The sequence below is a fragment of the Pseudopodoces humilis genome, chromosome 7, assembly GCF_049639895.1.
Source record: "Pseudopodoces humilis isolate 2021_Gansu_Grassland_sample_001 chromosome 7, ASM4963989v1, whole genome shotgun sequence".
Taxonomy (NCBI): Eukaryota; Metazoa; Chordata; class Aves; order Passeriformes; family Paridae; genus Pseudopodoces; species Pseudopodoces humilis.
This window is the reverse complement of record NC_142206.1, coordinates 33126412-33143685: the sequence shown is the minus strand read 5'-3', so window position 1 is coordinate 33143685 and position 17274 is coordinate 33126412.

Sequence of the window (17274 nt, the reverse complement as noted above, 5' to 3'; positions counted from 1 at the left end):
AGGGCATAAAATTACAAAAGATTGTTCTTAAAAATATCACTGTAGATCAGATTTTCTTCTAATTCTTGAAGTTAGTTGATTGTTTCATATCACGGGAGAAGATATTTCATTTCTTAGCATTTCCATCCTTACTATTTTTATTATCATTCTGGTCCTGAAATAACAGATAAGCAATAGTCAATTAACAATAGTTCACAAAGAGTTCTTTCAAATCTTGGGCAAAGTCTATAAATAGACACAAATAACAGAAAAAGCTCCTTCTTTTTCTTTGAAATGCTGTACATAATGACCTAAATAGCACATGTGGAAGTAATTTCAGTATTTTATACTTGTAGCTCTTTATAGATGCGCCCTTTGGGCGCAATCCAGCAAAGCTTTGCACATATGCTTAAGTTTATGCATTTTGAGTAGTCCCAAGGCTTTTGTTTGTACTGTTTGTACAAATGCCACATGATTGTTCTCTTTCATGTAATACCTTTAAGAAAAAAAGACAAGGAAAGAAAGGAAAGAGGCTCCCTTAATCTTGGTCCATAGTAGTTTGAAACCTCTAACACTCATAGTCCCTCAAGTCATTGTAGAATTTGGGGGGTCTTAAGAAAATGGAGGAACTGTTTTAGGTCCAATTATGGGAAAAATCAGACTTGATATTGATGAATTTTCTGGGTCTTGTTCAAACTAGTTTAATTAACTGCAGTATTTACCTAGCAGCTCTATGAGAACAGACTTTGTGTGAGATTTCTTATGCTCTTTAAGCCGATGTGTGTACAAGAATGCAAGACCAGCGCTTTTAATTTTACCTTGGCCCTTGACTCAGAGAACCAAATACAACTAGGAAGTGCAGAGGAACAAGAAAATAGGAAATATTTTTTGGAGCCTTTGACAAGTTCACTTCTGCTTTAGTTTTAATTCTGGGCACTAATTCAGGTTACCTCTTATTTTAGCCAAATCTGGAGGCCAAACCTTTGCTGGTTTTGTTCAACCTCTGCCCTTTCTTCCTGTCCCACAGTCCCCAGTTAACATGCTACCTGTGAATCTATTTTGACAGCTGTATTTTTCCAACAGGAAAACGCTTTACACGTATGTGGCAATTTCAGACTCAGAACATGCATCTCCCTCTCTTACCTCAATATGCCTCCCCTTCTACTCAGCTGTGCCTGTGCAGGCTCAGCCTAGCACACAGCAGATAATCTCACCAGTGTAAAAACACACCAAAGACAAACAGTGTATCTAATTATTTTTGTATATTGCCTAAACTTGTAATATATTGCCTTGGGTGCATCTTGGAGTCAGGGAAAGGAAGTTAAAAAAACAGGCTTTTCCGCTTGGAAATCTCTTCCAAAGGTTTTAGACAGCTTTTGGTGTAAAGTAAAAAGATGTTATTGCAAAAGTGGTGGGAAATGAGCAGTGATTTTAATTTACTTTCATGTTGTTTCCCCACTAAGTTCAATCTAAGGTGAAACATCGTGTTGATGTCAAATTTTGCTTCAAGCAAAACAATAGAAGAGCTCTAAAATTAATGTAGGTGTCCAGTCAGAGGCCTTATACAGCCATTAACGGCAGTACCAGCTTGAGATAATGCATTATAAGCATGAAAAATTCAACAGTCATTGCTGTGTTCTGATCTCTCTCCCTTTCTCTTACTTTGTTTCCTACAGAATCTGCTGCACATTCCCAAACTGGTCTTTCTGCTAGTTTACCCCAAAGAAATGCACTGGATCTGGATCATTATGACTAATGAAATTGCTGAGAAGTGATTTTTTTTTTTTTGTCAAAATATAATGCCACTCTAGAACTTTCACCATACATTAGGACTCTGTAACAAGGGCTTATGTTTGCCTGAGGCATAACTTTGATACAGTTTCACTCCATCTTTAGCCACCCAGTTCAATGCACTATTGTAAGATGAGCTGAATACTGAAATTCAGTTCAACTGGGAGATGAATGCAATTTTATAGCTATATACTGTAAAATTGTTAGGTCTTTTGTTATCATCTATTGACTTTCAAAAAATGTGAAAAAGGTCTCCAAGCTCATTTAGAGCATAAAACCAAATTATAACAGCATTAAGGCACAGGGTGCTGCGTTAAAATGAGCCATTGTGCACGCTATTCCCCAAATTCCGCTGTAAATTTGCAATCCACATGTTGTGGTTTAAGATTCAAACCTGTGGATGCAATTACTGTTGGCCAGTATTCCTTTTATGTGACAAATGACTTGGCTGACTTAAAAATCAGATCTTATAATCTCCAGAGGACAAGATGCTCTTATCCATGAGCTTTAGGCTCTTGGATATTTCACGTAGAGTTTTCAAAAAACACCTGAGGTGTATTGATGCTTCATGTAATGAAATCTTTCACAAGAGAAAAAAAAAAAAAAAAAGTAACTCTTTTGTTCCAGACACAGGTGTACATAAAAACATTTAATTTCAAGTCAATAGGTTTGCCTCACATTAGCATTTACAGGACTGAAAACAGGAATAATTTGGTTTCCCTGAATGTGTTGTTATCATTATCAATTCCTGCAGCCTCACAATAAGTTTTCCATAAATTTAAGATTAACTATTATTTTCTCACCTATAAATAAAATATAATCATCTTAAAAATCAATGAAGGGAAAACCATCAAATCCATTAACCTGACTAAGAATTCCTTCAGGCCAATGATATGAACTGCACTGCACTGGATCTTTCATTTTATTGAGCTATATCTCTTTGTATGGCAACCAGCAGGGGAAAAAAAAAAATCAAATCTAAAATCAAAGACTAAGGGGTTTTGTTCTGGAAACCAGTGAGGTAAGGATTGAATATTTTTTTTTATGCCTGGAGTTAATTTTTTTCACCTTAATTTGCAATCAGACACAATAAAAAAAAGATATTGCCCCTGGAAGGAAGCAACTTTATTACCATTCCAACTATTTTCTGTACATTTTATCACTTCTAAATCCTTTGTTTTTGAATTCACCTCCATAACCTTGCAACAGTAAACACGTTTACTTGCCTTTGCTGACTGTCAACCAATACCATCTGCTCTTTGGAGCCTTAAAAATAGTAACACATATATGGGTCACAACTGTAGTCTCTAGATAACCATGTAGCAGATCCAGGTGATTAATTTTTCCACAACCTTTATCTTACCCAGGGGCAGACTTTCGCTATGTCTTTCCCTAGTGAATGTTTCTCATAAAAAGTGAAATTAACAAAAATGCAATCTTCCAAAAAAACAGTATTTCATTGAGGACCCATGTCAACTAACAGAAGGGGTTGTTAGTCAGCTGCCTTGTTTGAACTTGATCCAAAGGCATTTCTACTCTCTTTCATAAACAGAAGTGGTTCAAGCCATAAAACTGTGAAACTGGGACAAATCAACAGGGGTCTTTTTTTCTGTAAAAGAAAAGAAAAATAGTGGCATTAGCTGCTGCTTTCAGGATGTCCTGGCAGTGTTGCTTCTCTTAAATACCACTTTTTCTGTCTGTGAGATGGAATTCTGCTTATACTGTTTCTAATGATGCACACATTCAAGCTTTTAAATCCCTGACCATACAGGACAGTTTGATGAGCTAATTGACAAGATTGATGATATGATATGATATGATATGATATGATATGATATGATATGCCAGAGTGATCTATTTCAAACTCAGATTAGATGGAAAACATCAATGATAGAAAGGCTAGTAAAATTATCCGAAGAAGCACTGATTTCTTCTTGGACTTTGTATGCATAAATTACATATACATATGCACTATCATAATCCCTTAAACATTCTTTTAAAGACACAGCAGAAAATATTTGCTTAATAAGAAAAGGAATTCTCATTTTCTTCTGTTCTTATCATTTCATGTGTCACAGAGGTCTTGTTTAAGAACACTATCCAAGTTCTACTTTAAAGATAGAATTACTTCCTTTGCTATTTATTCCCATAATCTCGAATTATTTTCTTATAATAAAAAAATAATTTATTTTTGGTTCATCGTTCTTAATTTGGAAGGAAAATGTTGTATAAAGGTTCAATTACACCCATAAAATCCTTTAGACATAAGCAGTTGACACAGTCTGGGGTGAAGATTGGATCCAGCCACACTCAGACTCCTCTCTGAGAAGGACTTCAGAAAGCAAAGGGGTTCCTTCTTCATCTCGTGACTTAACGGGAGGGATTCACTAATAAACTTGTCTGAAGCTCCCACTCTGCCCACAACAAAGTGAAAATAATCTATTTAGGAGATAGATTTTAATATGATTTTAGTTTTAATTCTTTCAAATGCTTCTACTTTTTTCAAATTAAAGTTCTGCAGTCTAAAAAGGATTAATTCATGGCAAGGGGAATGTAAGCTGGGAATTTGAATTGTCATACTCATTAACAGTTATGTACTAATATATTGAAAGGTTCTTTCCTATTGAAATTATAAGCAGTGGAAAAAACCTGCTTTATTTTGGCACATCCTGCCCAACAAACTCTTTGTTTTACTGACAAAAATATTCAGAGATTTAAGAAACTATTTTAATTTGGTTGTGCTTGGAGCCACATACAAAGAAGCCCTAAAAAAGATATTATTTTATGAAAGTGTTATTCATATAATTCTCTGTCACTTGTCAACAGTAAAGAACTGAAATAAAGGATCGCCATGGTTAATTATACTGAAATAGATGTTTTCTACAAAATTCCTTTTCTTCCCCCTGTAACTTCAGAGACAAAATACAAGGAAAGATGCCATTAAAAGGTGCAATATTAATATTTCCTCTTCCTTGGCCTGCCCACAAACATGTATTAAAGAACATGCACACTGTGCTGTGCCTGTAACATAGTATAAGACCTCGTAGCTATTGACAGGGTTCATCTAACATTCTTTTGAATGACAATATCAAAACCTGGAATATATATCCATACAATAAATTGAATTTAAAATGTTATTTGGTTGCTGTTCTGGTAGATATGAGGGATGAAACTTTGATTGGACAGGTAGAAAACTTAAACCCAAAAACAAACGATAGAACAGAAACAGGATTTATACAACGAGTAAATAATCCCTATAAATAATAGGAATCCCTATAAATAGAAAATCTTTTTAACCACCCATTTTATAAATATTAATTTTCCATTTAAAATTTAAAACCTTTACAGCAGGTATGTTTTGTAATGGACTGTAAATATTTTTCTGGTCAGAAAAATCCCATGAAAATATTGAATATTCTCAATCCCTGGGCTGTTTGAGGATCACCAAGAATGAGACTTATACCTTGATGGTAGAAGGGAAGAGTAATTGGATTTTGAGCTTGATAGAAGCTCGATTTCAGACAAGATTAAGGGAGCAATGGGCACAGAGTGGGAGCTTCAGACAAGTTTATTAGTGAATCCCTCCCATTGAGTCACGAGGTACAGAAAGAACCCCTTTGCTTTCTGAAGTCCTTCTCAGAGAGGAGTCTGGGTGCAGCTGGATCTGATCTTAGTCCCAGATTTTGCCAATCATTTATGTTTGTCTTGGTTTTGGCTGAGGTAGAATTAATTTTCTTCACAGTGGCTGGTACGGGGCGAAGCTTTAGATTTGTGCTGAACATGGGGTTGATAACACAGAGGTGTTTTTGCTATTGCTGAACACAGAACCAAGGCCTTTTCTGCTTTTTGTATTGCCACGCTGGCAGGGAACTTGGGGCTGCATGGGCAGGTGGGAAGAGACACAGCAGAGACAGGTGACCCCAATTGACCAAAGGAACAGGCCTCCACCAATATACGCCTCATTCAACTCTCTTGTTACATTTACTTCTGATCTTGCAGCATGTTTCCCCTCCACATAATAGACATTGCCTAAACTGTTCATTACTACTGCTACTGTTATTATTATTATTATTATTACTATTATTATTATTGTTATTATTATTGTTGTTGTTGTTATTGTTATTGTTGTTACTATTATCATTATTATTAATAATAATATATTATTATTATTATCATTATTATTGTTATTATTACTATTTTGACACCACCATACATGGAATTTTTTTTCCGAGATGAAAGAGATGTTTGAAATAAAAATAAGGCAAGGCAGTGGAAAAGACAGACAGGAGTGTAAACAGATGAGAAGAATGCCTGCAAATTAAAAAAACCTATAAATACTTTAGATTTCAGGTTCTGTCTACAATTTGTTTGGTGTTTTCCTCAGACTGGTCAATAGTTTGTAATGACAAATACATGTGTTCTGACACAGAGTAGTGGGAAAGTTGCTTACTTTTGCAAAATAGGGTTTAAAACTGTCTCAGGAGGTAATTTCATAACCACTTATATCAAAATATATGCCATGATTAGAAAACCATTAAAAAACAATAATAAAGCAAGCAGAAAGAAATTGATACTGGAATAACTGCAAGAGTAATATCAAGGGTCTTTTAAGATTAATGTCTTTAGGGGTAAACACGTGTTTCATAATTTCTAAAGCAGCATTTTCAAATAGTCTAGTAACATAATAATAATACAACCTCATTAAATTCCTATGGAAGTTTTGTCATCAACCTATTTTGTTACTAAAACTAGTTGCATTGGTGAAAAAATACAAAAATTTTAATTACCATTCCTCCACCACCAATCTTTTCTTAATGTGTCCCAAATACTGCGGAAATTCACCATGCCACTCTTGCCTTTTACTGGATATTTTCCATATAAACATTAATGTTCAAACACTAATTCAGATATGAAGCAATGAGAATTTTTAAAAATCTTACTTTCTCAACTCAAATAAATAAAATTCATTTTAATAAATTTAACTTAAATAAATTTATATCTTGATTAAATATAGCACATGAAACATTGTATCTGAGATCAAAATTTGGCATGGCTTCATAATTCTTTAAAAAGGACAGTGAAAATGCTCTCAAAACCAGGATTGGTGGTTTTAGTTTAAGAACTAGAAAAAATTAGAAAAAATTATCAGGGGTACAAAAGACTACAAGCTGAGCAGAAAGTGCCATTCAAAGCCACATCCACCCCTGTGACTATAAAACTGTGATATCCCTTCAGCTCTTAAGGCTATGTTGCACCTCTTACAGAAACCTTAGTAACTAGCAATAATGGAGGGAAGTAGGGTATTCTTTTCAGTTGAGTTTTAGTGGAAATGATCCAATCAAAAAAAATCAAAACTGAACAATCTACGGGCTTTTTTTTCTGGGTACCATGATGTTCTAACAAAAAACCCCAGATTTGAGCTTTCTAACCATACCAGACATGAAATTGCTTTGATTTATTGCTACTAAAGATTACTAACTATGTTTTAATATAAGCCAGAAATCAAAAGGAATTATAATTAAGTACTCCAAATTTTATCTTTTGAGGCAATCTAAATTATGTAGATTTGGTATTAGATGTGAAATGCAGGACATTCAAAAATTTTTCATCTATTTACACAGTTGGAATATAAGATCTGCTCATATAAAAAAAATCATAACAGATTGTAGGGTTTTTTCTATTTTCTTCATAATTTCATGTTGGCACATCCATGAAATATGACACAATAATTAATTAAGTTCCAGGATAAAATAAGAGCACAAGCTTTCTACACTGAATGCACATGCAAAAAATGCAAAGCTATTATCAGTAGCAGAATTCTAGCAAAATGTGTGGCATTAAATAATGAAATAAACTTCCAAATTGTGCCATAAATGTATTTTAAATTATTACTTGCCAGCGTAAAATGATACAAGTTTCATTACAAGAGCTGTTATATTATTGTGTTGCTATGTATATTGACAGAGTATAATTTTATCATTAACAGTACTAAGCCAAAATTAAATTTTATAACATCATTCCTTATTGGCAAGAATAAGAAAATTTTACTGCAGAACAAATTCTAGCATGTGACATCCATTCAGTGAATACTCTATCATTACTGTTCCTTTTTATCCTTTCTGTGTGCAAAACTTTATGGATGTTTATAAAACTATACTGACAAGGCATGATGGAAACAAGACAATGTCAAATATTTGTTTCTGATGTGACACCCAGCTCTTCATGCCAGAAACAATTTTCTTCAGAGCTGCTGAAACAACGTATTACAGTCAAATAATGTCTTTGGTAAATGCTTAATAGCGACTGTAGCATTTCTGTGTGATACACTTCTGGCTCACTTGTGGAAGAACTGCTATATCTATCATTTTGAGATTTGTCTAGAAGTACTGTGAAAGATAAAATGGCAACTTACACAGGCCTGAAAGGAGAGAAAAAAATCTCTGTAATACAAATGATGGAATAAGTGGGCCTCTATCATGACCTGTAATTTGGCTGGTTGGTTGGTTGGTGGGTTGGTTGTTTTTTTCTTCTCTAATCCAAGTAACAACCTCTTTTCCAAATCTTTGTTACTCTTTTCAGAAATTTTAGTTGTGCAAATTGTGAATGTGTGGTTTTGGAGTCAGTCATATTTTGAATAAATAAGTTTTATGGGGTAACTAAAAATGGCCTTCAATTTGTTCTAAATATAAAGCCTACAAAATCCAATGCCTTATTTATTCTCCTACAATTCATACCTTCACTGAGTTCATTTAGAGCAGGACTAGATCCAAAGTTTTAGATCTCATACCTTTTCACTGAACAGTTCTGCATCAGATTCTGGATTGAGAGCAGTAGTCCCTAATACATAACAGACCAGGAAAATACTTGAAGGTACATGTGTTAAAGCTGTTCCTAACTCAACAGTGAAAAGAAAAAAAAGCACCTCATTCTCCACATTCCCATGTAGTATAGTTGCTGATTTGAGTTAATGCAAAGAGAGCAGGCCATTGGGACATCTACCTGTTTGAAATTATTTTATCTTCCATTAGCCAGCAAAACCAGGAAAGGCAGGGGAAGGTGTGTGTTGGAGGAATATGAATGGGACACTAATGGAAAACTCTGAAAGATCAAGATATACTTTCCTTAAATGACAAAGATTGATTTGGTTGTCATTTTGCTTGTTCCCTTACTGGCACCAGAAAGTCTCAACAGAGGAGATGGTGCAAAGCATGATAACTCCAATCATGATCACGGGAGACGACTGACTATGTTGGGAGCTAACTTTCAGTAAGTGTGGGCTGCGTTGAGATTTTCATGGTACATCAAAGAAAACCATATAATATTTGTGTGTGAAAATTCTGATTTTAGACAGATCTGAAGGAAAAATCTATTTCTTTTATTTTATGCATTGGAATGCATACATGCATATTACACAATAAAAAACCCAAAGCCAACCTGAAACATTTCTGTTATAGAAGAAAAGTTGTGAACAATGACAGTGGAAGCCAGTCTAGTCAGAGACACATAAATGTATTTTCAATAAAGAAGATAGAAAATCCTTAATGTAAATAATTACAGTGATAAATAACAGTGTACATGTTATTGTTTGTATATGTTTCATATAAAGCTTTCTATCTGATACAGTCTGCTAGCAAAAGGTGTCTTTGGAACAAGCACAGGCAGTTTTTCAAAGATGCACTGTCAACGGTAAGAATTCTATATGCAATTAATTTTGTATTAGAATTCTTCCTATGCAAATTTTACACCATTACTATTTAAAAGAACACAAAACCCAAACAAATAGCAGTATACTTGAATGTAATTTAAAATTTCCATTGATATAAGCAAGGATTCAATATTCTTCATTCTAGTGGTAGTGTTGGATGGAAGTTTTTCCATATTTATTTATAATTAGGTGTTCTCCTTTGCAGCAAGAAAACAAAGAAGGTTAATATATAGGTGTAATTTAGCAGATTCTTACAGCTTCCTGTAATTCCCTGAGCTTGTTAGTTGCATGTTTGCATTTTTTATTTCCTTTCCCTCTTCCTGCTGCTGCTGCTGCTGCAGTTAGCAGAACAGGGCCCAGTTGTCAGTCCCAGTAGTGAACCAATCTTTGCCATATGCCTGTTTAAACTTTAAAGTGAATAAACAATCTCTGCCTGGCTTAATTAAGATTCTCAGTATTCTTTTCTCCAAAGCTCTTTACTTTTTTTATTCCTTTCTTTTTTTTTTTTTCCCTGATGTACCAGCCAAATTATACCAAGAAAACATAGAAACATCCTTTTTGGTAGGCTCAATCTTAGCTTTCTGTTTTCATGTAGCAATCATTCATTGTCTTCATTCAAAAACTGCTCGGAACAGCTTTCTATAAAGCCCATCAACATTAATCTATCATATAAAGTGTTACACGTGCAGAAGCATGAAAGCAGAGGGGTGAAGGGGTATGGTGCACCATAGGACAAATTCACTTTGCAGTGATATAATGCAATATGTGTCCTAACTGCATTGCTTGTTTTATGGCAGCTCTCTACATGGGATCCAAAGAGCAGGGAATGAAAGGCATCCTGCCATCCAGTGCACCTGTTCAGGCCACTGAGCTCTCTCCCATCCTTCACAGAGGGGCTGTATGCCTTTGAGGTGTTCAAGGCAAAGTTGGAGAGTGTTCCCTTTGTGTTTATACAGCACTCTGCAACCTATCCAGGTTTATAAAACAACAGGATTAAGCATAATCTGCTTTTCTGATACAACATTCTTGATTGCAGAATTTTAAACATTGAATTTAAAGCAAAAGTCTCCATTCTGCTGCCTGACAAACATCACACCTGTTTCCACACTGTTTGCAATTGAAGTTTTCATCACCACTTAAGAACATTGATACCATTTGACCTTCCCTGAACCATCTTATTTACTTAATTCTGACCTGGCATCCATGATGATTTTCAATCCCACTAATCTGGTTTTCACACAGGTGTTTCTCATTGCATTTCCATTTAGGAATATCAGCAGTGCTTTAGTAACAGTGACTTTGTTCAGCTAAACAGTTTATGACAGCTCATGCACAGAATTTTTATCTCTTTACATAAAACCCCATCAGTGGTGCTGGCTCACAAGCACACCTGGTAAAGCATATGTTTTTGATCTTTAAATATATCTAGGCAAGCCAAATGAAAGAAAAGGATAAGTTGGAATCTATGACAGCACATCCAGGGACCAAGAATCTCAGTTTTGAACTTTCAAAAAGCATCTAGTTTTTGAGATACTTTTAGTGATTATAAATAAGGAAAACAAACCCTATCACTGACTTTTTTTTTTAAGAAATACAAAAATTAAATTCCATGTTAAACTTTCTGCCCTCTATATTAAAAAGTATTTTAGAAAAACTGAATCTAGATGCTATTTAAAGTTCTTTAAATGAAGATGTTTTGGAAAAATATATTATACAGAGCACCACCAACACACACACAAACCCCACAAACATGCAAACTTCAAAGCTCGTAGATTAATTGGTTTTTTCCACCATGTAATTTTAGAGTTTAACATAAATTGAATTTTTCCACATTACTAATAGTGGTGACTAGTTCAATCCAAGAAAGTGGAATCATGGAAATTTCAAAGCAAATGTAACAGGAAATTTCCAGATTACTTCTAAGTCTTGCCAAGTTTTTGCATAAAAAAGAGAGGACTCTTTCCCTATGGAAATTCCTTTTTTAGAAGTTTTTATCCTTAACCAGATGTTATTGGTATAATTTCCAGAATGATAAGCCAGCTGTCCGACAATAAACCATATAACATGAATGGATGAAGTAAAAAAAAAAGTCTAAAATTAAGCAGCATTTGTTTCAGATAACAGCAATTAGTAGAAATTGGGTCTATGCAAACCACTTTGAGTTTTCTGTGACTTAGAGATTTTTCAGCTCAAAGCACACATTCAAACATATTCTTACAAATTTGTGGTACATCATATTAACAGCCCAAGCCTATACATAAGTTCAAATTGAAAGTGTTTGAGATTATGAAAGTTAATGAAACCTTACAGTACAAGACAGTTTAGGCTGAAGTCAACAGCTGGTAAGTCAAATTTATTGACAAAAGTTTATGATTTTGCTGTTCTTGAGTCTGAACCTCAACTCTAATTCTCCCTGAAATCATACAGCATGTTTAAAGATAATGCGATTGTATTGTTCTGGTTTGCATGGCAATTGACAGATTCTGAAGCACTGATGCAGGACATATTCCAAAATCTCAATGTCACCTGCCTGTTTATAGCATCAGCCTCCCACTGTGATTTTAAATATCCCCTCACCCCTTAATCTTCACAGGTCTTTGCTATGAAAGTGAGGTCAGACCATAATTTTCTGGATTTATTTTCAATCAAATCAAATCAATCAAATAACAATTTGCACTGCAACAAGATTTTTTTGTTCTATGACCATTTTAAAGGGCTTTGCAAGACTTAGCAGAGCATCCCTACCCTTTCTAAGAAAAGAGGAAATAAAGGTAGTAGGTAAGTAAGTACACTAGACTCATGGTAAGTCAGAGGCAAAGGATAGAACAGGATCTAGATTTTTCTGTATATTAATCCTCTTATTTTCAGAAAATAAACATTCTGTCTCTGTCTTTTCTGTTATATCTTTCTATTTCATGTCACAAGTATTGAACATTGTACAACCTGAGTATGACAGCCCTTCTTTTAGAGACACAGATACCAAATACTACTTTATATTACTGGCAGAATTTATCAAAATAGCTCTTACTAAAGTGGTAAAAAAGACGTGGGCAAGTTTTAAACAACTACCTTCCTGTACATGGAATCTTATGCTGTCACTTAATGATGGCTGCTTGAAGATACAGTCCAGTGAAAGTCACACTGCATTCAGAGTCAGAAAGGGAACTGATGGCAGAGAGATGCCATTTTGGAAAACATCTACTCAGCTTTCTAAAGTTTCAAAAGCTCTATCTTCTAACTACAAAAGCAACCTAAAAACATATGTTTCTTCCACTTTACATATACCAGTTAACTTTGGTAAAGGAAAATCAAACTTGAAGTTCCTACAGTTCTACCACAAAAGTGCAAGGGGAGAAAACAGTTACAGGAAATTAATTTGGATTAGCCAGATTTCACAACCCCTGTGTGAACTGATTTCAAGCATGCAGAGTACTTCCCCAGATGACTTCAGTGAAAGATAAAGATAGCCCTTGAGACAATGAGATCCAAAGAGAACACTATTTACATACAGACCTTAAGGAATATTTTATTTCTTTAAAAAATACATCCTTCTGCCACATTTTTAATTTTTGAGGCAACATCAATAGCGTCAAATATTTAAGTGAGAAAGCACAAAAGATTAATGACCTAGTTAACAAAATCCATAGATATCTCCATACTAATGTGCTACACAGGTAAGACCAAGCAGGAACAGTAGAGTCCTTTTTGCATCACAACACATACCCACAAAGCACTGGCAAATGTGTTCTTTTCCCTTGGTTTAAGAAAAGCAGCTCTATTCATTAACAGCTTTTCACTTAGTATGACTTGTGTGTATTACACTCAAACACTCAGCTGTCATATGAAATGATGGGAGCTGACAGTTTGGAATTTGAAAGGTTTGACTCCTTTGAATGTACTAAATGAACAAGTGCTGTCTAATTTTTGTTGAACTGATCCCAACAAAAATCCCCTACAAAAATGCAAGATTTTATTATACCTTTTCTAGTTTAATATGCACAGTGAATATTCAGAGATTTTCAGCTAGATATTCAGTTAATTCTATGACTAAGAAAGATGTCATTAGGTAGGCTTCAGGCAACAGTGAGCTACAAATGAAATTTCTTCCTTATTTTCTGAAACTCAGAGTTTATGATCCATATCCAATGACGAATGGTCTATAAACTCTCTTATGGTCTTTAATTGCATAAACTTTACATTATATACTTACATTAGCTTGTGAAAATTTTTTGCTACAAGATGTAAAAAAACAGTAAAAACAGAAGTTCCCTCAACTCTTACACAAATAGAGTATGTAATTCTTCAGTATAATTTGTTCAGTACTTATGTTCTTTGTTTGAATTTGTACTTTTCTACAAATGCAGAGAAATAAGGCTTACTTTTTAAATCTTAAAAGTTTTTTTAAAAACATTTTTTAATACTTAATTCCTGAAACTGATGCTGTCTAGTTAGCATTCTGTGTTCTAATAGCATGAATTGGCCCTAACCCTGTCAAACTATTTCACCTCATATCTGCTGCTTAAATTAATATGCATTAATATAATGTATAATAAAAGTTATTAAGAAAATTAATAATTAACATAATAAAGTATTAATAAATGGATTCCCATACCCTATGAGCAGCATGCATGTTTCCTGAGCAGTGCACTCCTCCATGGCTTCTGCTGACATTTTGACTTGTTTTGGAAAGCATTAAATAAATAAGGAATAAAAGTTGGCATAATGTATTTGATAAGTACTATAGAGAAAAGAGCCTCAGATAGATTGCCTATATATACCCTCTGTGAAGATAAAACACAACCACTTAAAATTAAAATTTTGGACAGCAATTTATATGAAAATAAACAGAGACTTGTCAACCCAGGTCATTAGTAGAACTACAGGCTTTGTCTCCTAGTGATGTGTGTTTTGCCCCTAAATTAGTGTCCCCTAGCAGGGCAACCAGTTGAACCAAGTGCTATACATCACACACATCTGCTATAAGGAATACTGATAACGCTGCTTCAATCCTTGCCTCAGCCACTAATCAAGCGGGAATGTGTAAGGAAAAAAAGAAAATACATGATTTCAAACCTGAAATGGCTATGTTTGGTACTGCAGATGCTTTCAGCTGGGAGCAGAGAGGGGTCTGAGGAGCCCTTTACCACAGGCTTCCAGTAGCTAAAGAGAGCCACAAGCAAGCCAGAGAGGGACTTTTCACAGAACATATAGTGATATATGACAAGTGGGAACAGCTTTGAACTGAATCTTTGAATGACAATTTGTAGACAAACATAATGGTATCAGGAAATTAATTGTGTGAAGTGTAATGATGTTACTTGTTTTCCTCAACTGTACTGAAAAATCCACATAAATCACAGTTATTGAAAGTAAACAGAACTATTTCATATGGAGAAATGGCTGCTGGGATTTTTTTTTTCTGTCATGTTTTGCAGTTCTGCTTAATCTGACTAACAGCATATCTTTAATTCCACATCCATTACCAAAAAATGGTGTCCATATAAAATAGATTTGAGACTCACAAAATTCTGAGTTTTGCAATAATTTTGCAAAAGAAGATATTATTTAAACTTTAATAAACTCAAAAAATATCATTAATTTTTAAACGAACTCCATCTCATAAAAGATCTCTTCAGTATCAACTATCATAATAGTACACATGACAGTAAAAACATGCTTGGAGTATTAATTGAAATAAACATGCTTCAACATGTTATACACACGATTTAATTATCATGTTCCACTAGAAAATTTGAATGTTTTGCTTAGCTACAAAATCATTTTGATCTTTTCAGCATGTTAACAAATTGTTATTTGCAACTCTGACTTAATCTTCACCTAGAGGATCATGTAGTCTGATATTAGGACTGGTTATTGACTGTCTTATTAAATTTCTGCCAATAAAAACGTTTTTAAATACTCGTATACATGAATGTATGCATTTTAACAATTTTTGGTTTCTCTTCTCAGTATTTAGCAAATGGAGATGGCTTGCCTGCTAAATCATTTTCATTTAGTTAATCATTTTCTGTAATTAAATGATCTCCAATGATTCAGGAAATGAAGATGTGTAATAAACTTAAGGAAATTGAACAGTCAATAACTGGGATAGATGACAGCAGTTAACTACTGTATGGGGAGTTAAAAATTCCCATGCTCTATCTAATTGCATGCCTCCAGCCTCTGTCTCATCTAACACAGTGAGAATCTACAATGTGTTGAGTACAAATAGGTCCATAAAAGCAGCTGCATTTTGGGCATCTCTAGCCCATGGTAGGCTCAAGTAGAAGAAGGATGAAATTATTATTGTAGAATTTATTTAGGCCCTGAAATCCTTCCCTGCATACACTATTTATAAACATGGGTCATGAGGGGGCATTCCCATTCCCACATTCCCATCCTAAATTGCTGTCGCCATCCACATCCTTTCCCCAGAAAAGAGGAGGGCTGCTGAAGCACTGTACTGCAGGATTTCCTGTAGACCATGTATAGTATGGAAGGAGTTGGAAGAAGATGAAAGAATAACATCAATGGAACACGAGGGAACTACTCCAGGTCTCCCAGGCATTTCCACAAAATGTCATAAATCAAACAAATGTAAATGATTGGAAGGAACATGCTTTAGTCAAGGAGCTATTTAAGAATAAAGTGTCACACATTTTCCTATACATGCTCTTACAGACTCCAGCCTGGGACCAATCCCATTTTCTCATGATTTCTGTTTTGGAAAATAACAATACAAAATTGAATAGGCACTTGTGTTCAAATGTTCTTTATGCTAATGACTCCTCAATGTTTTGCACAGTTGCGTGACATTAAAACAAATTATTTCATTCCTAATATAATGTGTTTGTAGTAGGACTAATAGTAGACTTTCCACAGACTATTCTAAGTTTGCAGTGAGGCACAAGGTTTATGAAAGTCATCTCTTTTTAGTTTTTTTCCTAAATTTTAAGATCCTAATGTTCTCTAGACAATATTGGTTTTACCAGTCCTTTCATTCCTTTCTGCTTTGACAGTGTCTACCTACTATAGAAGACAACCAAAACAATTCAATTCTAATTGTTAACCATGTGAAATATTGCCATTTATACAAGTAATATTTACTATATACTGGAAGAGATGTGATTATACTAAAGAAATTAATTCCCAGTAACAAACAGGTGAAGAACAGGGGAACTTCACTGTTATCTTTACCACAGATATATTCTGTTGATAATTATACCCTTTGTATAAGCAAATCATTCATTTAATTACTATATATGTCAAAAAGGCACTGCTACACTGTCTCAGGAATTCCAGAGTCCCTAAATAATATAGAAATCTGCCTAGAACTCAGAAGATGCCCCTTTCCTTCCTGAGCACCATTCAGTTCTGCCAGCTTACATTCTCGCAGGAGGTACAACATGAAGCTGGTAGCCAGTTGTAAAATTGCCAGAGAAGTATTATCTTACACTGAGAAGGGCCAATTCATTAAACTGAGTAATTAATTAAATAAAATTCTTAAGATCTATACAGCATGTATTGAGACCTCAGAAATATTAACAGTAGGAATAGTTTGTTTTGTATGACACTTTCTTCCGGAAACATGAAAATATAGGAAGTGTGAAAATGTAAAACAGTTCAGTGCTCCAAAGCTTATTTTTGATCTAATTGGACACCAAAACATATCTTGAAACACTAAAATTTCTTACAAATCCACTTTTCAAATACACTTAACAGATAGAAGAATAACAGCAATAACTCCACCTTAATGCTCTCTTCCCTCTTTATCCATCAACAATATTCAGAGAAGACAT